Source organism: Poeciliopsis prolifica, unplaced genomic scaffold, assembly GCF_027474105.1.
Source record: "Poeciliopsis prolifica strain line A6 unplaced genomic scaffold, Auburn_PproV2 SCAFFOLD005, whole genome shotgun sequence".
NCBI lineage: Eukaryota > Metazoa > Chordata > Actinopteri > Cyprinodontiformes > Poeciliidae > Poeciliopsis > Poeciliopsis prolifica.
Genome location: NW_026562380.1, coordinates 11,624,890 through 11,649,705, shown reverse-complemented (window position 1 = coordinate 11,649,705; position 24,816 = coordinate 11,624,890). Strand labels below are relative to the sequence as shown.

The window sequence follows — 24,816 nt, the reverse complement described above, 5'->3', positions numbered from 1 at the left end:
GAGCAGTCATATTTTACAATCTATTGATGCATTTACTTATATTTCAAATGTACTTATTTTTATCTATTATTTTATTTGACATGCCTTTGGGCACCAACGCAAAATGAATCATGGGGGCATGCTTTATGTTTTTTAGTTGAAACACTAAAAAGAAAGGAATTTAAGTTGACAGACGTTAAGGCCTGTAATTCTCACTAGGCAAGGCTTTTAAATGAGTTGAATGTCCATTCAAACAAACAGTTTGCAACAATCAGTTGAGATTATCATAGTGATAGCCTAAACAATTTTGCAATTAATCATCGGCACATCTTGTAATGCTATCATTGGGGAACATGAGCTTATAGTATCAATGTCTTATAAGTAATTTACTTACTCTGGTTATGAGATTTTTTTGTTTTAGAAACCCAACATAGAAATGATTAAAAGATTTCAAACCTGTCTAGAAAGCTTTATTGACTGACGTCTTTGAGTTGAGTTTTGCTCTTTATTCCAAGGTGGCCTTCTATTGTGTCCATCTTGAAATATGTCCAGTCAACTTGACTTAAGTATGGCTGGAGCTGCATTCATGTAATTAATTGCATTAATAAGTATTTAATAACATCTGGGTTGTACAAGCATGTGTAATTGAATGGTGTTGATTGCTGTGCCACATATAATGGTGACACACATCTTCGAAAAAGCTTGGCTGATGCTGATGTACGCTACACAATTTGAAGTATTTGATCAAAAATAATTTCTGCAGTGGTGACAGAAACCACAGATGTAATGCCAGCAAGCCTCCAGTCAACACAGCTGGAACACACTCAGTTTGAATAAAGTCACAACAAACAAATAAATAATGCAAATGGCCTCAGCTCAACTTTCAATTACAGTTTGTATTGCTCAGCTCCTTTTGGTGTAAAGAAATACACTCAATATTGAGTAAACTAATAATTGGCCACAGTCAAAGTCAATACTATTTGTTCTTCAACCCAGTCTTGTGACATTTGATGCATTTCCCCAGAAATTCTTTGTTTCCAGAACTTGGCTTTTATTCTAGATCAATACTTCCTAAAGGTTAATCAAAGAGATCAAACACTGATACCAGCTTAAATCAAATACAAAAAAGAAATGGATTAGGCATGGACTGGTAAGAAATTATGACGGCATGATAACCTTCGGTAAAAATTTCATGGTTTTGACATTTTTACAGCTGTAAAATGTGTTATGTGCATTTTCTTTACCATGCTTTGATCATAAAGAAAGCATTTTGAAGAGCAATGTCAAAGCCATTGCTCTTCTAAAAAAATGTTTTTTTTTAAATTTAACTGGTACTTCATAGTCATTGATCACCAAAATCTCCATAGTCTTTGCCAACTTTTACCATCTTTGGAAGCTGTTTATAGATCAGGAGTGTGATGTTGAAATTTCTTTCTTCTCCTGTGTGCATGTTCACACTTGATTGCTTGATTTGTGGCACATAACACAATCAAGATATACTGATAAAGTTTACATCTAACTGCATTTCCACTGCTATGATAGCTAGGACAAATCAGGTTATACTGCACGACCTCAGTCATCTTTTTATTAATGCAATGTCCAGCTACATCCGACCGATGGGACTTGACCTACACCTTATATTTGACCAGTCACACACACACGCACACACACGAAAACAGCTTATACAGCAGAAATTGTACGGTGGAATATTTTAGTGGTCTTGAAACTGTGACTTTTTCATATCATGGTGTATATTGAGATCAGTAACCGGCCCATGCCTATTTGGGATTGACCCCTTTAATACCAAGTCCCACATAGAAATTAAAGTGACAAGGCCATTAAATTCAATCTGGTTTACATTTAATTAATGAAATCTCATGATCAAGGAGAAAATTAACTTCATTATTTGATTAGTTATTATACTAAATTTGTACTGGCACAAAGAATGAAAACTATTACTATGAGGTCAACTGTAGTATGGAAGTGACCCGCATTAATAGAAGAACAATAGAAGCAAACAAAACTTAAACCAACAAGGGAAAAATTATCCTAACTAAGAAGTTGCTGCATTCAATTACAATAGAAGTTTTCAAACATTCTTGTCACTTTCTGGTGTTATGACCACATTGTCATTTTCATAATCACAGTAGCATAATATACTAGTTCCCTGCAAATAGTTACCATTTTTGGATTTCATCCATTTCACTCCTCTACAGGTGGTGGAGATGAAATGGAGAGTTTACTACCTCTGATATCTGACACTGCAGCTGCTGATCTGATAATGGTGGTCTTGCTGTGCAGTATCTGCCCTTCCCCACATGGGAAAACAGAGAGGTTGGCAGTAAATCATAACACAAGCTTACAACCCACAGCATCTCTTCTTAATGTGTGAAATACCATCAGTGGAAACTGAAACACCACGAATGAGGTAGAAGGAGATAAAAAAAAAGAGAGAAAGAAAGCACACTGCAGTTGTGCCTGTCTCCTCAGCTTCTCACTATGCACTTGGGTCCAAATCATTTCAGGCATCACTACCCACGAGTCTCTTATCAAATAATACTGAGAAGCTGTCCAAAAGTTTCCGTTGTGCATGTGAATGAAATCATGTTTTCAGAGTGATTATTAAGTTATAACAGGGATGTCCGGAAAAAAAAATGAATAAATAAAAATTCTTTTTGATGAAATCCCATTTTAATAATTCATCTAGGTTCTTTACTTCTTTCAAAGGTGGAAAATATTCCTAGTTTTCAAGGGTGAGCTTGAGATACAGCAAAAAAATCAGCAGACACACTATACATAAGTGCTACCATGTTGCACTTACAAATGGCATGCTTTAGTGTGAATGCTAGTACAGATTGGGGAAGACTCAAAATTAGTTGTTTCTAGAATGTATGAAACGTTGAAAATGAAGTCAAGCAAAGCACAGGAACGCAAGAGCAATCTAAATGGAAATTATATTTCCTAAGACATGCCAAAGTATGCTGGGGGTTGCGATGATTAGGGTGCCGGTCATAGGGCAAGAGGAAGTACACACCTTGGACAGGTTACTAGTCTATCATAGGAGGAGATAAAGAGACATGTATGATGGGGAAAAAAAAAGAAAAGAAAAATCATACAGGCATGCATTTCAAAACATACTTAGATTGTGGGAAAAACCACAGTACCTATAAAGACCCCATGCATGCAGCAAAAGATTCAAAATCCATGCAGAAGAAGTCCAGTTGTGATTCAAACCCACCATTTTCTTGCTGCAAGCCAACATAAGATAACAACTGAAACCCTGCAGTACTGGAACCATTTATATAGTAATTAATGTTCTTCACAGAAAAACAAGTGAAGAGATAACAAGAAAATAAAACCTTTTTTTTTCCAGCTTGATGCATTTCATCCAAAGTTATTTTTTTAATCATTAAAGTTTCATAAAGTAAAAAAATAAAAGAATAGTTGATATTCATTACATGTTTGACTAAAGGATGGGTTTTAATTATGCATTTCATATTGTTCCAAAAGTCACATTTTCCAGGCTTTAAATTAAAAATATGAAAATGTTACTTCCCATAGAACTGTACAACTTCTGTTTAAATAAAAGTTGCTATGATAAAAAAAAATGCAGTTTTTCCCCATTTATTACTTTTGGCAATTTGTCTGGTCAGTGAGAACAACTGACAGATGTCATTTCCAGATCCAAATTGCAACTTTGGAAGGAAACAGAATGCAGTGCAAGTATCCACCAGCACTTGTTCTGTTGTCATCCACTTAACTTTCTACTGGGGATTCTTTAAATGCTTCGCACAACACCTCTTTTTTAAATAGACTTAGACTGAAGCAAAAATTAATATCGCTTCACAACAGAGTTTAATTTATGATAATTCATTTGCATTATATGTTTCTATTAATAGTCAATAGCAAAACATCTTGTATCAAAGAGTATAATTAAATGATGCTCAAGGACACCAGTGCTACTTAAGATAAGAGTTCCTTGGAATTCACACAGACTGTTTCAGTCACGTGAACTGCATTAAAGATAGTTTGAAGACATCAGCTCCAAAAAGTGTGGCTGTTGTTTTAATATAATTGTTAAAACCTAGTATTATGGTAACTGTTCTCTTACACATGTGGCATGAAATCACTTCTACTCCTAACATGAATAACTAAGAGGCTCTCATAGCAGAAAAGGAGGGAAAACGAAATTCTGAATTCAGTCTTCTGCTAAATTTAGTATGCGCAAATCAAATTTGACAAACATTCCAGCTAAGAAGATCTGATCAGTACCTCTTCAGAGTGAAACGTATTCTTCATGATGCAAAGGTGTGTACAATTTACAGTCACTATGTTTATTCTGAAATTATTTATCTAGTGATACCTGGGGACAATTGGTATAAAAGTTAGGTAGAAGGAATGTGCAACTCCCAACTTCATTGTTCACATTCCAGTTCTATCCCTCAAGCAATAAAAAAAAAAAAAGAGTGGATCACTTGAATCTCATGATCGCACATACACACACTTGCATCCACCACTTTTAAGCATACATTTCAGAATGGTAGAACCTGAATGCAAGTAAACTCCCTAAAACTGATGACTGCTACAGCTTGCAAATGTATTATATCGAGCAGCAGGGTTACACTTTAAAAATATGGCTCATATTTGAAAATGATGTACAACTGTACATCAGATTTAGCCAGCAAGTGCCATAAGATGATTTGTCTTTTTTTCCACAATCATCCATATTGTCAAACACATCACAGTCTTTGCTCATCTTTCATTGATGAGTATAACAAAGCACTGAAAGCACTGAAAGATAATTTAACATCTATTCCGCTCAGGTTCACTTGACTTATGTGAGTATTTCACAATCCCTTCAGTGAACTCTATTAATACTTAAACAGAAGCCATTTGAGTTGCCTGCAGTTCATCATAGCAATAAGGATCGTATATTAGTGTTAGCTTTCCCAAAGTACTTATCAGCACTTAAGTAAGTAAGTTTGTTTGCAGGAATGACTAAAGGTGAAGATTCAGAATCTTGTTGAAAAATATTCTAATAAATAAACACTGCAATGCAGAAGAAAAGCAAAATTTAAGATCCTGACTTAAATCTTGTCATAATTTCTGCATGCGATGGGTTTTGTTGAGACTGTACGCCAGAACTGAATTGATCATCCAGCTCACACAGCATCTCACACACATTACAGCATTAGAAACACAAACACAAGTAGAAACCTTTGGCTGCAGTGGTGGTTTGATAATTGTTTGGGGAAAATGTAATTCAAAACTACGCACAACCTAAAACAACTTCTGTAACAGCAGTTTTACTATGGTTAAGGTAAATTTAAGCAACATTATAAGCCAACAAAAGCACAAGTCCATTTACAATACTGCCAAATTTTAAAAACTAGCACTTACTTGAAATTTAAATAATTTACATTGAAACTCAGAATACAGAACTCTCTGCCTTGAGGATATATAGAAACACTTTATAGGTAATTGAAACATGCAAATCCTTTTGAACTGAAATGTTAATGAAAAACATAGATATTGTATATTTCACTGTACTTTTACAAATATTTCAGCTATTTAAGCTGTCGGCTCAGTTCAGTCTTAATTAAACATGAATTTTCACGTTTAAGTAAGTCGTATTCATAGAAGATCTTACTTCAATTATTTTTATGAACATGTGTTTACTGCTTAACCTTAGACACTTCTGAAAAGAAACACTAAGGTAACAATAGCTCAAGGTTCACTTGATAGTCTTTCCTCTTGCTTTTATACCTTTTAAGGTCTAAAAGCTATTCACTGAACATCATCTTTACAGAAAACATTTCATCATTCCATTGTAAGAATAGTGTTAGACTAAATGATATCCATGAGGTCTCACTGTCAGCCATTTACAGTTTTAATATTATAATTAACTGTCAATGAGGCAAAATACAGTTAATAATCACAGCTTCAAAGCTACATACATTTTACATCATACTGACCAAAGTTATTTTACTTATTGTCAAAACTTGTGACCAGTTTTCTCTGGGTGTGTTGAGTTTGTTAGCTACTCTACGTTTCCCTTCCATCAATCGAGGAGAAAATTTATCTCAAAATAAGCCTCTAAAAGTCTTTGTTAGATCACTAATCATTTCAAAATTAAGCCGTAGATGGCATCATAGAAGGGAATTAGATTCATCTGGCTCCACAGCATCGATTTTAATGAAGAAAGTGAGGTGTCAAAATTATTTTAACCTCATGAAACAGCCTTTAAATTTGCATGAAGCTTTAACTATATTTAGCTATATTTTTCTACTATTTACAGTGTAGCCTAAGTGCTTTATATCATGATGTGTTTTTTCAGCTAACTTTCCCGATGAAACCATGTTATTGAGACAGAAATATTCAATGTTATTCCACTAGCTGCATAGATTACACACAATCTTGAGTCATGCGTAGTTTTGATCTGAAATATTTTAACACTGCTCAGTTAAGTATTTATTGTTTTTATTCTCGTCATATCATTATTGTGATATTCACCAACATGACTGGATATGCAGTGTTGCCAACTTGCCAAAGTTACTATTTTTTTTTCTCTGGCTTATGCCATTGGTGTGCCACTCCAACAACATCAGCGGACACCATCTGGCCAGCCCTTAGAAAACTTTATAGATGTGCTTCACAGAATAATTACCTGCATTTCTCTCAGTCATTGCACTGCTTCCAGAATAAGTTATTTTGCATGATTCTTCATCAAACACTTTTTTTTCTTTAAACTGCCAAAAAAGGCAAAAACAAAAACAATTTGTATTCATACACAAATATTTAAAATCATATGCAGTGTGTGGATCCAAACACTTTCCTCTCGGTACTATAATAGCCTGCATCATCTTTAGATAATCCAGAGAGTGCTGATGCTTTTAGTTAGTGTTTGGATACTTCTGCCTCCAGAAATGAACGGCATATACCACGGAGAGACTTATGGGTAGCCTGACAAATGGGGTTCATCACTACACAGACGGAGAAACACTGTGAGCGCTGGCAATGATGGGGAAAAACAACAAGCACCTATTCAGTGGCTAAAAAGCCCGTATCAATAGTGTCGTGAACCGCTCGCTGCAGACCGCGGCGGCTACTCGAAAAGAGGGGGAGAAAACAAATAAAAAATAGGCGTCTTACCATGTTTAACTTCAGAAGTATGCTCAACAAAAACTGGCAAAGGAGGCACAAGTAACCGCTGGCGATACAGCCACAGCCTCCTCACAGGAGCTCATCAGCCACCGGCGTCCTCAGTCCAACACGCGGAGACTCAGTAACAATCCACCAGGCTGATGGAGACGGACTCTAATGGCACGCATGGAGTAACCCCGCTCCCTGTGTCTGCGCGTCTCTGTTGTCATGACGTGCGCGTCAGGTAATCTTATTACAGCGGTCAGGAAAGGTGAGCCCGGTTAAAGCTCCGCTGCCCCTCCTTCCAGCCTATCCGCCTGATATGTTTCAGCCCACCTCGTGGAGAGAAAGATTACGATTCGACAGAATGTCTCGTCGAGCGTCTCAGTGTGATGACAGAAAAGTCATCGAAATCCGCTCCTGACCGTCGAAATTCGCAACTTTCCCAGCGCCCCTCCCCCCCAACTGCGAAGGAATTTCTGAGGGTCATGAATAAGAGCGTTTCACCGACAGCTGTCAATTATTTCAGAGTTAAATCCATTAGTCGAGCCTGCCAGCACCAGCTGGAGCGGAGCTTAGATATAATACCACTGGAGGCAGTTTGCTATAATTCACCTGTCACTTAACAACAAAGCCTAGGCCTTTATTCCCTGCAGCTTAACCACCGTCAGGGTGGGAGGTGAGGGTTTTGAGGAAGCGAAAACTCTACATCAATATGGTGTAATTAGCTGCGGTGCTAATTAAGTCTCACTAATGATTGCAAAATAGTCCAATTTAATAGAACAGTTCCTACATAAGAGAAACAGATGGAGGTCTTGTTCTCAAAGCTGTTGGAAACACCAATGCAATTTTTAGAGAATCCCTCTGATAGTTAAATAACCACTAATCCCAAAATGGGGGTTTATTTCATCCGATTAACTCACCTGCATCCATTTAGAAGGATAAATAAAAAGAGACACAGGGAGGACAATGCAATTTAACACAAGGACAGAGCGTCACAGCCATCCAATTCATGGAAATTAAATTGCCACCAAGAGTCATGACACAGTGTACAGTTGCAATTGTTGTGAACAGATGAACAAATAGGCATAACTACGATTGTAAAAGCAACTGGGTTTTCACTACAAACCGGTGAAACAGCCTTTCCACATATCATCGATATAATCAAAAGAAAGAAGAAAAACAAGCCTAAACTTTGACAGAGAATTTGAAAGAAGGCTGCCTCTGTGTCAAACCGTTAGAGAAAACTGTTGCGAGGTGTTAAAAACTGTTCCAAATAAAACATGAATAATTTGTAATGAACGCTCCTTCCTGTCCATTGGGAACAGCGAGAATCTTAACAAACAGCCTCGCTTACAAGCATTTGGAGGTTTAAACTGCATCTTCATTGAATTAATGTGCTTCAATTCCCATGTATTATTCAAGACCATAGGCTTGTTGAGAGTATCGCTTCTGTTCAAGAGCAGCAGCAGGATTAGTGTCTACTTTTGTCCAAAAAAGCAAGGTGTCTTGTTTATTGTGTATAGGTTGCATATTTGCTTTACTATTTCCTTAGTATTATTTTTTTCTCACATAAATATTTCAAAAAACATATTAGTTCAGTTCTTAGGCCAGACCAGGTGAAATCGTTTACCTCGGCTTTGTCGTCACTCACCCAGAGTGGAAAGGAAAAGCTTTACAGCAAAAAGCTGCCTAAGAACACACTCAGACCCATTCTACAACTCCAAACTCTCTGTCTCACCTTTATTTCTTCAGATACATAGTAAATGAGTTTCTAGGTGGAGGTTAACACTCCACAGAGAAGCAAATACATATCTAATCCTTTTTTTTTTATGATCAAATTCCCATATGTAACCAGATGTTTATGCATAATGTGTATTGTATTTTGAACCTTGACGGATAATGTACAATTAAACATATATACCTGCAAGCAAAGTTTTATCAACTAATAAGTAGAGTGGAGAAACAAACATGAAGGGGGAAGAATGTGTTAATAACTTCTACCATTCGTCTAATTTAGTTTTCTAACAAGCAACTGATATGTGTATTAATATTCATGATATTGCTTTTCAAATAGCTGCAGACTATGTGCCAAGGTTAATAATGTTTACATAAACAGCTAAATGCAAACTATGAACTTTATTCCATTTGTTTTTCTCTTTAAAATCTTTCTGAGATAAGAGAGAAAGAAAATCTTCATCTCAATGCATATTCGATTTAATATTTACAACGATTTAATAGAAAAAAAACAACTTTTCAATTGATGAAAGTCAAATCCATACCCTTTAGTCCCATACATCCTGAAAAGTGAAAGTTTCTCAACTGTTCAATGAAAGATATATGTTGCATGGAGTTTGACACAAGCTCAGTCGTTGACACAACAAACTGGTAATAAGAGACACTGTGTTCTGGTCAGAGAGGACCAAAAGAGTTGAGGAACTGGATGGAGCTAAATATTGGACAATGAAGGAAAACGACCCAGACCTGTCAAGTCTCTAGTATTCTGCTCCTTCGTCCTGTTGGGACAGGGAAGGACAGGAAAATGTCAGTGTCCTTTGTAGCTCAATTTTAAAATGAATAGTGAATGTAAAAGGTTCTCCCTATGAATTAAGCAAAAATAAATACAGACATCTGACTTCATCAAGAATTGTTTTATTTTTCTAAGTTTCTTTCATTTTGTCTTTTCTTCCTTCTAATGATACAGATTAGCAGTATTGTTGTTTTTGAAACAATTTTCAGAGCTTCTGCAAATATAAGTCTTTTGTTCATTAAACAATAGAATGTGAATAAGAATTTAAGTTGGCTTTGTCAGAAACAACTAGAGATAACTAGAAACAACTATCTAGTTATGGCAACATAAAAAGTTCCTCACTCGCATTATGGCCAACTGACTTACTAACAGGGGTAAAATTGACTTACATCACTATATAATGTCATTTCCTCATCTGCAATAACAGGAATATCGCCTTGATTTTTTTCATGTATGTTTGAGAAATCCTCTGAGCCTTTCAGAGCGTCCTAACTTGACTCTGGATGATTGAGGTAGAGGTCACGGTCAGACAACGGGGAAGTAATAGAGATATCCTATCAGCTGTTAGTGCCCAAAACAACTAAAAGTAATTTAAAAAGAATAAAAAAATCTTGCAAAACACACACAGGGTTCACTCAAACCCTCTTAGGATGGCAGGAGAATTAAGGAATATTTGATAAATACAGCGTTTTTATAACTACTCAAGGTAACATAGTAACTCTGTTGTGCTCAGCGGCACTGTCTGGAAAATACAAAATACTTTCACTTTAAATCGAAACTTCATTTTTTGCAGCCGTAGCATTTCTCTTTCAAATGCAACCCTAAAGTACATCCTCATCAAAGCACGAGCAACAAATGCCACAAATTCCTGCACAAGAAAAACCTGGAGCCAAAAAAGATATGAGCAATACCATAAATCCAAGTTTTATCTTGAATTTTCTTTCTGGACAAATAGAATGATTCTTCTGTCTGAAGATTCATTTTCCTGGACTGAATGTATGCACTCACCCATTTAGTCCCCAAACTCACTGCCTGCAAGCATCCTTCAGGCTACCCAATGGGAGTGTGTGCACACACACACTCAGAAGGGAAAACCAACACCTACATACACAAAAACCAAAAGAGCTGAAAGCTGCAAAAGCAGAGGCAAAAATTGCACTGTAGCACTTCAAGGGCTTTATGCAGCTAAAGATCATTTTATTACTCATTCAATTAATTCAGTGATGAAAGAAAAAACTGAGAGAAATGTGAAATAATGTATGTTTCTAAATGTACCACCATAGTTTAGAATAATAAATTGTTTAGGTTTATTGATAAGAACACAACTGAAAATATGGGACATGGCATCTGTGAAATTTTTGAAAGAAATCATTTGATTTTTGAGCACAGACAGGCGTAACAAGAAATTATTTTCCATCAGTAAGTTTCTGGGTCATATGAACTAAACTTCATCATTTACTCCCAAAAAAACAAATAAATCCTAAAATGTGTAAAATTCGTCTCACCATGACGATCTGACAATCAAAGATAAAAACTTTTGCAAGTTAGTGATTGTGTTGGAATTTTTAATCAGCCAACTTGCTACCCAGCAAATTGTAACAGAGGTCTTCAGATTGCCTCCTTGTTAAATAAACCACCCATTTAAAAATGCAATGCAATAGTTGTGTTTAGGGCTCCAGTGTCTTCAGCTTTGACCTGGTTGGACTGCACACAGCTCCACTGCTTCCACTCGGCCCCACTATAAAAGATTAAAATTATCTCTGTGCAAATGGCAATGCTGTGGGGTGTCTGAGTCGTTTAAGTGTCAGGGGACATCGATAGTTTGGCAGTGACAGCTTGTGATATTGAGAGGTCAGAGCGACTGAGACAGCAGGCAAGTAACTGGAAGGGGGAATAGGACAGTACGAAAGGTGGGTGGAGGGAGAGAGAAGCCACCAAGACAACATGTGGGTTTGTATGTGTGCAAGCAGAGGAGAAATTAAGAAATGAAGTGATAAGGAGAGCCAAAGAATCTTAAATCTGATTATCCCCGGAAACAATGTTTCTATAGTCATCATAAACAGCACTTCCTAATCGTCTGGCTCTTAACCCACAATGTTATGAAAGGGGCTGTTAGGGGAGGCTTATCCTCCACTTGAAAATGAGCATATTGTATTATCAGACGTATCAGTGGCTTGTTACGTAACATCAGATATTGTCATTACAATTAAAATATTCAAATCAGTGAGAAACTTGCAGAGTAAACTGAAGCGACACAGCTGACAAACCAATGAAATGAGAATATGTATGAGTTGAAGGTTTGCCAGTTATAGATTTAAAAAATGACTTACTGGCAGAAAAAAACTTTTTTTTGCGTATATACCTTTTGCCTGCTGTATATCGAGCTGTCTAAAGAATGTGAATTTAAATCAATGTACTGATCCAACAATGCGATATCAATGTAAGTGGCAAAAGAATGATTATACAATCTCTCAAGCTGTGGTCAGTTTGAGTCATTGTGCAAACATTTATTGTTAGCATTTGGTGTGAAACTTATTTATTTCTGCTTTGGTTAAAATTACTTATCTTAAACAAGTAATCTGTAAACACAGACATGTAAAGATGCATTAGGCTAGTTATTGATAACCATGAGCCAGCATAAAGCTCTCACAATATGATAACCTTAACCTGAGCTGCTAATTGACATAAGGCCGGATTCAAAAGTAGAATGGAAACAAATTGTTGCCACCGATCGGTTGGTTCCTGTCAAACACATAGAATGATTGACAGGTGGTGTCATGTATTGACATTATGCCAGCCCTCTGTCATTGTGATGGATAATTAATGCATTATTAAGACCAAACTGTCCAACATTTTATTGATTTGTCAGTCAGCTAATTTTTCAAATATTAGTTTATGTAAAAGTAATTAAATAAATAGACAACATTCAGCAACTAATAAAAAAAATGATAAAAATGTCAGGGATGCTGTTCTATAATACTGGAGTATACAATGAGTGTTCTTTTATTCATTTTTAAATTAAGAAAATCAGGGAATATAATCTGATTTTAAATCTACACTATTTTCGTGTAAACAGCAGAAGTAGAATTAAGAATTATCTTGACATCAAAATTAAAAATGACAAAAATAACCTGGTCTAATTTAGGAACTTCTGTCAGTCAGAGAACAAGAAACAAACACCAAAGTTCATCAAGGGTATCTTTACATCTGATGGTTGCCAGGCTAATTTTTCAGAACCTTTTAACAGTCTTTTCAGTCTCAAGCTACTCCTGAAGAAAATGTTTGACGGCTCTTTAGCCAAGAAATGCTCTGCTCCTTTAACCACTTTGCGTCTAATGGGACAGGTAACACTCAGTGGGTTTATAATAGCTTTTACTGTGCTGTAACCCCTCTTGACCAAAAGATAAGAGAGACTGTAAAAGAACTGAGTGGAACAAAAAGCCAGCGCGCTAAAAGACATTAAAATTATTTCTGGTCTCTTAAAGCTTTTAATTATGTTAGTCATACAAGCCGTAACTTCTCATGCTTCTAGTAATAGGTAAACTGTGAGACATCTGTGAGACAGAAGCCGACAACTGCATGGGTATTTTTCTGTACTTGTAGTTCTTTCTTCTGGTTCCCCTGCAGTTCGGTGACAGCAAATTCTCATGAGACATGCCTCACTTGGACATAAAAGCTAAAGGGGTTTGATAATTGGATCACATGGGGACTAAAGCTCTGCCACCAGATCCATTACAGTGAGTCTCAGAGGCAAAAGAAACTAACAGGATTTAATAAAAATGTTCCCCTTTCTGTTTTTTTTTAAACCATAGTCTCTCCTTTCCTTTTCCTCTGCAAAGTTCATCTTCACATCTTGGGATAGAGAGCTCCTTTGACATCTACCACACAGGTTATTACTTTTACAATCACAGGCAACCAGATCTCTCGGGAGTCCATTAGCACCAAGAAGAGCTGTTGACCTCTTCAACCAGCCCAGAAAGACATTAAACTTTCAAACTGAATGGCATCAAGTGCTAATAATCCATCAACAACTGATGAGCAAGTTTCAGAACTTCAGTCAATTAAGTGGCAGAGTGAGTAATTTCTGTGAACCCTAATTGGTGCCAAAGCCTGTGGACTGTGATGGGATAGTGTCTTCTATCACTCAGGAAAATCAATGCTCAAAAGAAAAAAAAAAAAAAAACACAGCCACAGTTCTCCTTGCTTGGTTAAAGAGAAATTTTTAGGTGGCAGTTTTCTCACAAAACTTCTCTTTTCTTCTTTACGGAGAGTTTGAAGCTTAAGGTGTGGACAGAAAAACTTTTTTTCATTCTTGGACTTTTTTACTTTCTATGTCCCTGTGCAAAATTCTTTTAGCCTTTTGATTTTTTTTAACACTGTGCTGCAGATCACCGGTACTCGTTTTTGGCACTGCAGAAAAGATGCTGAAGGATATAAAACTGATGAATCTATAATAAATAATAAAGAAATCTTATTGGGTCGGAGGAATATGCAGCAGAGGCTACACTCATTACTTTTTTTTATTCAAAATTGACAGAAATCTCAGTGCTCTGTAGGCTCGGAGCCCATATTAGCTGAATTTGGTTAATTATGCTTTGCTTTCAAATTATTTGGCTAGAATAGAGTCAAGCTATTTTATTTCCAATTTAATAATGGCTGTGTTTCATAGAAGCACACACTGCCACAGCTGCAAGTAGTTTCTGAACAAAGTTCTTTCCTGTTTCCTGCAGTTAGAGGGCTTCAGCACCTGTGGACGGGCATGCTCGTATGTGATGAATATCTATTACAAGACATTCACAAATGCTGTTCAATATGGGCAATCAGACAAAGGTGGCTTGACAAAGACTGGAGTTGAAGGAGGCACAGTGGACCAATTTTCAAGAACTCCATTACCACACAATGTAGAATACATGGGAAGCAAGAGGTTCAGAAAGACAGATGTCGGGAAAATGGCAAATAGGGAAGCCCAAATCAACGGTCTAGGCTTAGCAATTACAATTCCATTTTGAACCATATCAGATACTGTGCCTTCTGAAAAAGCAATTTCAATATGGATTGAAAGTAAGACGTTGTATGAATTATTTCTTTATGTTTGATACACCTATGGCAAAACATAATTCCAACATTTAATAAAATTAAGCATGTGTACGTAAACAAGATTTGTATTAACTATTTGGATTCAAAACTACATAATCATGATTTGTGTGTGTTTGCATTTTGCTTTTCACTTGCTTGTCTCTTAAGGGTATTGTATATATTGTTCATGTTATTTTTCCAATTTCAAGTTTTGTGAATATTGTGAAGCATGCTGGTCAGGTGATAATCTCAAATGTTCAAATCAACATCGTCCTCCTGTCACATTTTCTTTTCTTGTTTTTTTCACTAAAGAAGGACAAGTGACTAGCTACTCTTGAAAAAATACAATAAAATAACAGTCATGGACATCCATGCTTGACACACTTATACCTTAAGCTTCATGGCAATTTAGTTGAATAACACAACTGTTTCTGCAAAGAAAACATTTTCTTCTCTAATATTTGGAGGGTGAAATCATATCAATTTTTATCTGCAATAACACTCTTAGATATTATTCAGAAGATTTCGATCTTGTCCCTTTTTTCATGCATTCTGTCAACTGATGTGCTTAAATGTTTGGTTTCTTTACACACACAAAGAAAAATCCCCTGTCTTGCTTGGTCCTGTTGCCCAGTAGTAAGTAACAAGAGATGCAGTTGTCATTTCACATATTAGAATATAATACTGAAGCAAAATATGTATGTATTAAGTAATATCTGGTGTGAGCAGCACCAGCCACATTTCTAGGATGACTGGCTGAAAAAGTGTGTCTCCTTGCTTACCATGTGGTGGTCCACCTCTAGTTATACTGAGACATTTTTGAATCCAGCTGGATTCAAAGTGTTGTTATGCAGCTGGTCAGAAACACAGCCTGGTACAAACATTAGAGGGTGGTGTTATTGTCATTGTTTTTTAAGTTGGGCTAATGGTTCTGTTTACCAGCTTCCACCTTCAAGCACACCACTATGTGAGTGCTCCTCAGCTGTTTCCCAGGGAGCTATTCCTAAATACCAAGCCATCTAATAAGTTTTTATATCACTGAAGATTTGCCCCATTTCCATCCAAAACCATGGATTTTATGGGAGGGAATCAACTACCTTTTTGATATGTTTATTTATTAATATCTTTATTCACATATGTATTGCCATCAAATTATAGTTTCAGAAACATAATTATGTCAAATTAATATATCTGATGGACACAAACTAGAACCTATCTCACAACGTTGTTGCTCGACAGAGGTTAGAAAATCACTAGCAAACAATCGTATAAAGCAATACAGACATTTTCGGATTTTAAAATGATTTTGCTGAAACCAAGAGAAAAATTGGTGCTCACTTATGCTGGCTGGAAGCCTGTCCAGACCTCAAACAATAACTTTAAAGAGCAGATGCATATTTTTTGTCACTGCTTTTATTTGTCCTTTTGAAGGCAGAATGCTGAGAAAACAGTTGCATTTTCTGCTCAGTATCCCCCTTTTAATGATATCCTGTGCAAAGATCTCCTCAGTGATGTGGAGAACGTTTGGTTCTGCCTGGGCGAATCCTCTGGTATTGACAGGAAAAGGTTCCTGTCCACTGTTTAATACATGGGAATTGATAGTAAACACTCAAAGTTCTAGTATAATTTGATTAAAATTAAACAAAGATAAAACATTAGAGCTTACCATTTTCATAGTTGAATAGCCTTGCTGCCCATTAAAAAGCACAGTGAACTTGTTCCAAGAAATTTAATGCCACAGTCTTTTTATAAATATATTCTTCTCCTATTTGGTGCTACCTTAATTGGCTAGAGCCAGCATCCCACTGAGAAAAAAGGTAACTTGTGAGACAGCACTACCTCCTCCTACTGCTGTCTGAATTCTGACTAAAAATGTGTCGTAATATAACAACAATCATCATGCAGCACTTTGTATGGAAAGTAGGCACTCTGGACCGAGAGTATGTGAGGATATTTCCACAGCTTTTGGGGAAGCATGTATTAATTGTCATTTTACAGATGTCGTAATACTAAGCTGCACTGTCTCAAAATTAAAACCTTCCTCAACTTTCTTATGTAGAGACAAAGACTCCTTTGAAAGAAAGAAATTTGATTCATCATAAAGTAAAGGCTGATGAAGGGAGTGTCAGTTCTGCATCAACACAGTCTCCTCTTCCCCACTGACTCTATCCTAATAGCTAAAGTGGATCAAAACTGTTTGCTGGCGTTCTCTAATCAAAACCAAAAATGGCGTTTGTTTTCAGAAACATGAAAAGATTCCTTCTGTTTTTGCTGTTTTTCCAGTGTACATATGGAAAAAAAATACATTGCCAGAAGAAATATGTGAGGAGGCATGATTGTTTCTAAAAGAATTTGGTAGAAAGTGGACCAGTGAGCGGCAAAATGCAAGATATTGTGACACACAGAACGTCACTTGGAAAAATGCTTTCAGAACGTGTGGATAAGCATTAGGGTTCATGCACAACACACAGTAGATCAGCTGTGAAAAGTACAAGCTAACACCCTGACACAGTTGTTTTCACACTTTGACAGACAAGTGGAAGACAGTGAAGAGCTGGACCTGCAGCTCCAGCTCAGCAGACTTTCACTCAGCACCATGGTCTAGTGACATCTCTAGTGAGGAATAGCAACACTATCAAGGCCACGTGCCCAGATGAGTTGTTAGTGTAACACAGTTGAGAAGGGTACAATATGTTTTAGGTAGATGGGCCAATAGGTTCGGCTGTCGGAGCACGATGGGTGTTTAAATGACACACATACACAGTTGAGTGAATTTAAAAAACAATTAGCTTTAGTAACATGAATCATAAACTCACAAGTGGACAAGACATACAATTAAGAAAATAAAATTACACACAATAAAATACATGAAATAAAACAACAATACTTGGCCAAGTGCTAAATATCAAATTTAAATCTATTGGGTGCACCCTGGTAGTTTGCGCTCTAATCTCTTTTAGATGACAATTGAATCAAATTAAATCCTGGTTCAGGTCTCACTCAACATGGGAGGAAATCCAGATCTTTCTAAGTCCAGGTGGGAAGGCTCGCCATCAAAGTCAGTAGGGGAATCCACTCCAGGAACAATCCAGGAGAAGAGAAGAAAAAGCAAAAAAACAAAAACAACACAACAAAAAAAAAAAAAAAACCTGATCTGTCAACAGACAAGACCAGCAGAAACATAGAATTATTATTAAACCATTCTAGCTTATTATGTTTCATAACTGTTCGAAAAATCCTTTTCCAAGAACAATAATAAAACATTACATTTTACACAAACTCAGCAAAGGTTCACGTTTTAATACTAAGTAGGTCAAATAAAGATCATTATTTGACAACAAGATAAAAGAACAAAAACCAAATGAAAGGTACAAATATGCTCACCGATCTCAGTGCGGCACGTTCAAAACAACTAGACAGGGACTCTCATTCCAGACACGGAGGGCACTAGACAGTGTAAAATGCATATTTTTTAAGTTTTAACTTAAAGAAAATGAATTAAGTAAAATAAAAATACATTATTATATAGGCTTTACCTTCAGTCGAACTGAAAACAACTGCCAATTAACTGCCAGAAAGTGCAACAGTTTCCAACTGATCTTAGTGGTTCTAACAGCAGAAAAACTGAAGTTCAGTTTTCTGAAACTTATCACTCTTTCTAACTTATAAGTTGGATTTAAACAATAACTATTTACAAAAAAAAATTCCTTCAAAGTCAATAAATGATATTAGAAAGAAACCAAAAGACTCTCACTCTGGCTCAGCTGTCCCGCTCACAATCAACGCTGCCAACACGGGAAAGAAGGTGGAGCCTCTGTGGCATTCCGCTCTCTGATTGGTCTAAACATTCATGGGAATCAAACTTCCCATTGGCCAGGCAGACTACCCCGCCTACCCAATCTCTATTTCCCAAAAGGCTATCCCCACTTTGTGTGGGTTACACCAGGATGAACAATGAAGTCTTGTGCTAACCAATTCAAAGGAATATTTTTATTGTTAACCTCTCATTACAGGTTGCAGAGCCTCTCATGTCTCTATTATGTATGAAGAGAAAAAGCCAGCTGTTACCTGCGACAACAGCCCTGTTTGCCCCACCCCCTATCATTTTGTAATGCCCCAACAGACTGACAAAAAGGACATTACCCTCTTTCATTTGGATTATAATTAGTTTTGCAAAAGGGGGGGCAATTAATGATGAATTCTGTTAACCTGGAAAATATCAATACATGTTGCAGATGACATTTGTAGCATTAGCTTCTACATAAACAGGTATTTGAGCTTCAGTACCTGAGGTTGCTCACATTACTGTGTGAAAACTTCACACAGTAATGTGTGTCCTGCTGTAATTACCAGCAGGGCACAACTGTCTTGGTAAGACAAGACAGATGTCTAAACCTAGACAGATGTGCTCTGCATTAACTGCATTAACCCAGGACCTGAAGACCTCACACTTTATGAGAAAGGTTGAGCCTCTTCTTCCTGAGGATGTTCAGGAGGGCAAAAATTCCATCGAGGCATCATTGAAAGTTTCCATGTCTGTGAATGATTTTGTGGTATACCAGCAGCCGCAGCATGAGGCGGGAAGAACTTGGCTCAGGTGCTGAAAAACAGCCCGAAAGACTTTGGAAGACAACTCCCAGAACTTGACTCAGTGTGTGTTGATCAATGTCTGAAGAAGCCCAGCAGCGCTCCCACTCATGGAACAGACAGTTGGTCCCCCTGCATTCATGGCAGAGATTTAGATGTATAAGAAATCAAACATCCACACTCACAAATTCTTCCTCAGAGCCATGACCTCCATCAATCCCACTGCACTCTGCCATACATATTGAAACAAACTTCACTTTTCACTTACTATATCTCCTATATTTCTTATTACTTCTACTTATAGTTATTGACTTTTTTTTTTACATGCTGTGGGGATCTTACCATTTTTACAGGACAAAATAAGAAAGACAATAAAATGATTCTAATATGTATTTTTTATTATGATTATTTTATTTGTTGTATCACTTGAGCTCTTACAGGTTAACTTAAATTCAGTGATATTTTTGTTTTTTTGTTTTAAATCTTTGGGACATATCCGATATAAACATGATATAAATAAAATATATCATGTTGAGTATTTGACCTTGTCACCTTTACCTGCTGTCTTTGTCTCAAAATTAAGAAAAAAAAAGGAGAGATGAATAAAACACTAGACTTTTTTTTGGTGCACTCAGTTGCAAATTTTGCTTTAAGAAGCACACCGATGGAAGTTTGGATAAAACTAAGCTAGTATGTACATATTACATTTATAATTTATTCTTCCACCGAAGCACAACCAGTTAATGTCTAAATTAACTTTGGAAACAAAATTAATTCTTTTAAATCTTCCTGGATATGAAGATTTGGATATGGTATGAAAACCTGGAAAATTGACACTCTTCTGACATGTTTGGTTTGAGATACTAAAACACTTTAAGCATTTTTGAATACATTTATAATTAAATTTTAAGCTTACAAAGTTAAACACAGTGATTAATTGTGATTAATCACAGCACTAAAGTGTGATTAATCTGATAAAAACATTTAATTGATTAACAGCACTAAAATAAGTATCATTTAACACTGAGATGAGATTCAAACTTTTATTACCAATATAGATAGAAAAGCATCTCACCATGACAATTGAGAGAATTCATGTTGGATCAAAGACAATAAAACTTGGTGTATTGTGTATGCAGTAACTTTATCAAGGCCAGAAACTGGATTTTGCTTACCTGTGACTGTCCTTTGTTAAGCAAGCACCTTGAATACTGCACCTCTCTGCACACCAGGAGCCATTGTTCCCTTTAGAGAACAATTCTATTATCTTGGCATTGGGTTGATTTTTTTTTTTTAAAGCTTAGAACGTATTTACCTAATATGTTAACAGAACCTGGGGAAATGTCTAAAACAAGAACTAATGAGAGCTGAAAATATTTTGAAAATGTACTTTTAAACTGACAAATGAGCCTTAATGGAACTCATATACTGATTTACTGAAAATGACTGTATACGACCCTATTAAATTCCTAAAGAAGCTAAGCTTAAGAAATCATAAAGCAGATGTCAGGTAAATGTATCAGTGACAAAATAAAAACAATGCAGATATTACCTTGATAGTTTTTAAAATGCTTTTATAAAAATAAGTGAAACAATGGCCTCTTTTTGCTTGGTCACTCACCATCTTCTCCTTGTTTTTCTGATCCCTCCCTCATACCAACACAACAACCCAGCATATAAGTGATTCCACTTTGAACCTCAGTCACATTGCACAAAATAACTGGATCTTTTTTGACAGAAATAATTTATTTAAATTCGGTTTATTAACGCATGTTTATAAAGCCCTATTAGTTGGACTGTTTCATAATCATAAGGGGTGTACTTTTAAAGAGGAATTGAGTATTATATCACAATTTACTTGATTAAAAGTTATTTTTTTCTAAAAAAAAAAAGAGTAGATTTCACTGAAGGAGATTATGAATTCTACTTTCTGTAATGTTTATGGCACGTACCTGTGTATGTCATGCAAGTCACATTTTCCCTTTTTTTTGTTCCATGGTGCTACAATTACAATCACCGCCAGCAGACAGAACCCTTTTCATCTAATGTGCACAGAACAAGCAACTCCAGTCTTGATAAAATTAATAAATTGCCATTAGTACTGACTAAAATTAACATAACTATACATAAATATGGGTGAACTTTGCCCTAAATGCTTGCATAAATCTTAAATCTATATTAGGGTCAACTGCATGAACGCCAATAGACTATTGGCTCATTATAGCTGTTCAGCAGCAGATTAAGTCTTTTGTCTAGTTTCAGAAATAGAATGTGCAAACTCAAAATTTGCATACATTTGGCTTCTGCAAATAACTTTTGAATTTGTCCAATTCTGTAGAGTCCACTTGATTTATCACAGAGAGACACGCATCCTAATGAGTGGGCATTGTTAACTGCTACTCGTACAGGTGCTGCTACTTGACATCAGTCCACCAAGTCCTTTTCTTATCCTTGACTGCAGGGTTTACAGCACAATGGCTGCAACGAGTTCTGCTTTTGAGTCAACTCGACCATAAAAGGCACTGCAATGCCTAAAACTCATCCTCTTATGACAACGGTCACATCCCGAATGGACACTCACTATCAAGGGAATGGCTAATACTGACAGGGAACCCCTTAAAAATTTAGCAGGTCAACCCTGGACAAGCTACTTCAGGATGGCAAGAGATTCACTTAGGACCAAAAGCATCAGCAAATGTCAAGGTGAATCATCTTTCAAACATAAATAAAACATAAGAAAGCATTGCCTGAAAACCCTCAGTGGTCTTCCCTGTCTGATTCAGTACGTCTCCAAAATGCCTCACTGTAGTATGTCTGACCAAAGTCACTGTAAATGAATAACAAAGAACTGAAAAAGACAGTAATGGATATGTGTTTTAGCGTAACAGAAGCAAAAAACAAAAAATATGAAGATCCTGAGGTAAAAGCATCTTTCAAAAATTCTGTTGACTGTGCATTATACCACCCTTTCAACAAATTATGGACAGTAATGCCCTCATAATATCCAAAGGACTTTGTTTGATAAGAATAGAATCCTGCCTACCGTATTTTCATCAACAGCACAATAGTCCATCAGCCTCTAAATGAATGAATGTAATTTGCTTCCTCTTTTTCTCATTACCTTTTTTATTTTCCTCACACTGTCTGCCAGTTTCCATTATATTATTCATTGATGCATACTTTAAACAGCTTACAAACACCTGGGGTTGGGATGTTGGAAAAAATGGAGAGCAGGCTTGTTTTATGGAAGTTTTTTTTTTTTTTTTGCTTTAATGGGGATATTTTCCTGGATTTGATCAAATATGTAATTTTACAGATATAAAATGGCACAAACTGAAATTACAATGCAGAGTTCCCTGCAAATTGTTTCAATTCTATTTTACTGAGGTGCTATTTACACATTTATTGATATGTAAATAGCTATGTGTGAACAGTCATGGTACTTCAGGTACATGTGTTGTTTATAAAAAAATATATAGAACTTATGTAATAGTATATAACTAAATAAATAATAAAATGATGGAGCAGCAATATTCAGTATTTTCCTTTCTTTGGAATGTTTATTCCAAAGAGAGGTCTGTTCAACTTAGGGAGAAATAGTCAATTTTAATCAATTTTAAATCTGTCAGAAGACCTAGTTTAGCCTTGTCAGTTAATATTTGTAACTTTAACTTGGACCTATTTATTTTGTCAAGGCTTAGACCAACCAAAACTTCCTGATCTAAAAGTTTGGACCTTAATAACTTAAACAAACAAGATGCTAAACAAAACAAATGTGCCAGAAACTATAAACTGAACCTGGGAGAGAGCAACATATTTTTGTTGTCATGCAACTGGTTAGACTTGCTCGTCCAAATGGAGCGAGGTCAGTTTCATTCAATATCAATTTTTTGGCCAATTCAAAATTCATTATAAAATTCACAAATAATAAATGTGTGACATGAAGATCAATTCTCTGATATGTGGAAATGTAAACTATTAGAGGAGGAATAAAAGCCAAACACCACCCTGACCTGTTTGCTTTCTTCCATCCTCTAAGAAGCAGGAATGAAGTTAGAAACAGCTTTTAAAATCTTTCCCAGTATTTCCAGATGATTTTCTTTCAACTGTTTCAAACATGGTCTGTTTGAAAAAAGGCTGAACATTACCATAAAAAACAATTTGACTATTTTCTTCCAAAAAATCTGAGCTCAACAGCAATAATATTGCTCTGTTTGCAAAAATAACCATGTGCAACTTCTCCAGGCATTTTGCATAATTGTCCATCAGTCTGTAAAATTCAGCCATCAAGGATTTATTATCACTTCTCAAATCGCACTTCGGTCGGCTGCAAGTTGTTAAAGGATTGTGGCCTACCACTTTTACATCTTCCTTACAGTGCGATGCAATTTACATCAGCGCATTCATCTGACAATCTTCCAGTTTGTTTGGAGCTGTTAAAATTGTTAAATGAGAGATATGTTTGAGCAAAGAAAAAATCTGCTTGATGTTTTTCCTCCATGCATGCGCAGAGTCATAAAAATTAATGAAAATGCATTTGAAAGTCAAGCTGTCAAAATTATTTGCAATTTGATATGAGATATGTGATTATGATTCCAATAAGCTTATCTGTGTAGCGAAATTTTGGAGCTCCGTCTGAAACAGAAGCTCAAAGAGCAACATCAAGGAACATGCTGCAGCGTTTGCCTCGATACCTATCAACATTAGACATAAACAGAAATGAAGAGTCTGCCCAGGAGAGAAATGATGCATGTTTACAACAAAACTGCATACATTATAAAGTCTCTAAGTATGACATATAGCTGTTAGGAAGAATGTTGGAATGCATAAACATATCTTGGATGTCTTTGCAGATGATAGTATATGACCCAGTCATGGCCTAACCGCCCAGAGTACTAATTTAGCCTTTTTTTCCAAGTCCAGCCTTTAGTAATGAGTAGCATTTATCACTGCAAAGAAGTGTCAGGTGCATACATGAGAAAAGAACAGCAGGGAGAAGGCAAAAGAAAATGGAAGGATAACTAATTGTGCTTCTCCACTGCAGTGACAGGCTGGACGGATGAAATTCACTACCTTAATCATCACAGTCAATAAGTTCTCAATAATTGTACCCTCATGGTGTTTGTTTTTCCATTTTTATTATTATTATGCCTTAAAATGGACATACGTCAAGGTCCAGCAGCTGGAACAACAAAGGCAGATGGATAATATTTTTTCTTCTTCTGGACATGAGTCACAGGTTTTAAAAGCTAAGCAGCACTAATTTGGAGGATCAAGGTTCTGAGCATCCACTGTCATTGTCGCTGCATTTTGACTATACATCTGATGCTGCTACTTCCTTCCCACCCTCCTGTGATCGCAAAGACTTGATGATGCTGCGCTGCACTGTGTACTGCAGCTTCAGATTGGATTTCCCAACAAGATTGCTTGGGAGAGAAGTCATCTTACTGTTTAACACTTCAAAAGAAAACACGAGAAATGAGAAGGAAGCAAGAGAGCAA

At 36.3% G+C, this 24,816-nt stretch overlaps 1 protein-coding gene across 1 annotated transcript in view; it reads right to left on the bottom strand.

The window, feature by feature from the left end:
• The window catches only part of LOC129360130 (protocadherin-15-like), a 151,921-nt gene extending 133,586 nt beyond the window's left edge, over window positions 1-18,335 (bottom strand). The window contains exons 1-2 of the mRNA XM_055030243.1: window positions 18,265-18,335; window positions 18,113-18,175 (exon numbers count right to left, since the gene is read on the bottom strand). The gene's annotated coding sequence lies outside the window, so the exon portion shown is untranslated. The remainder of the gene's footprint in view (window positions 1-18,112; window positions 18,176-18,264) is intronic.
• Between the last annotated feature and the right edge of the window lie 6,481 nt (window positions 18,336-24,816).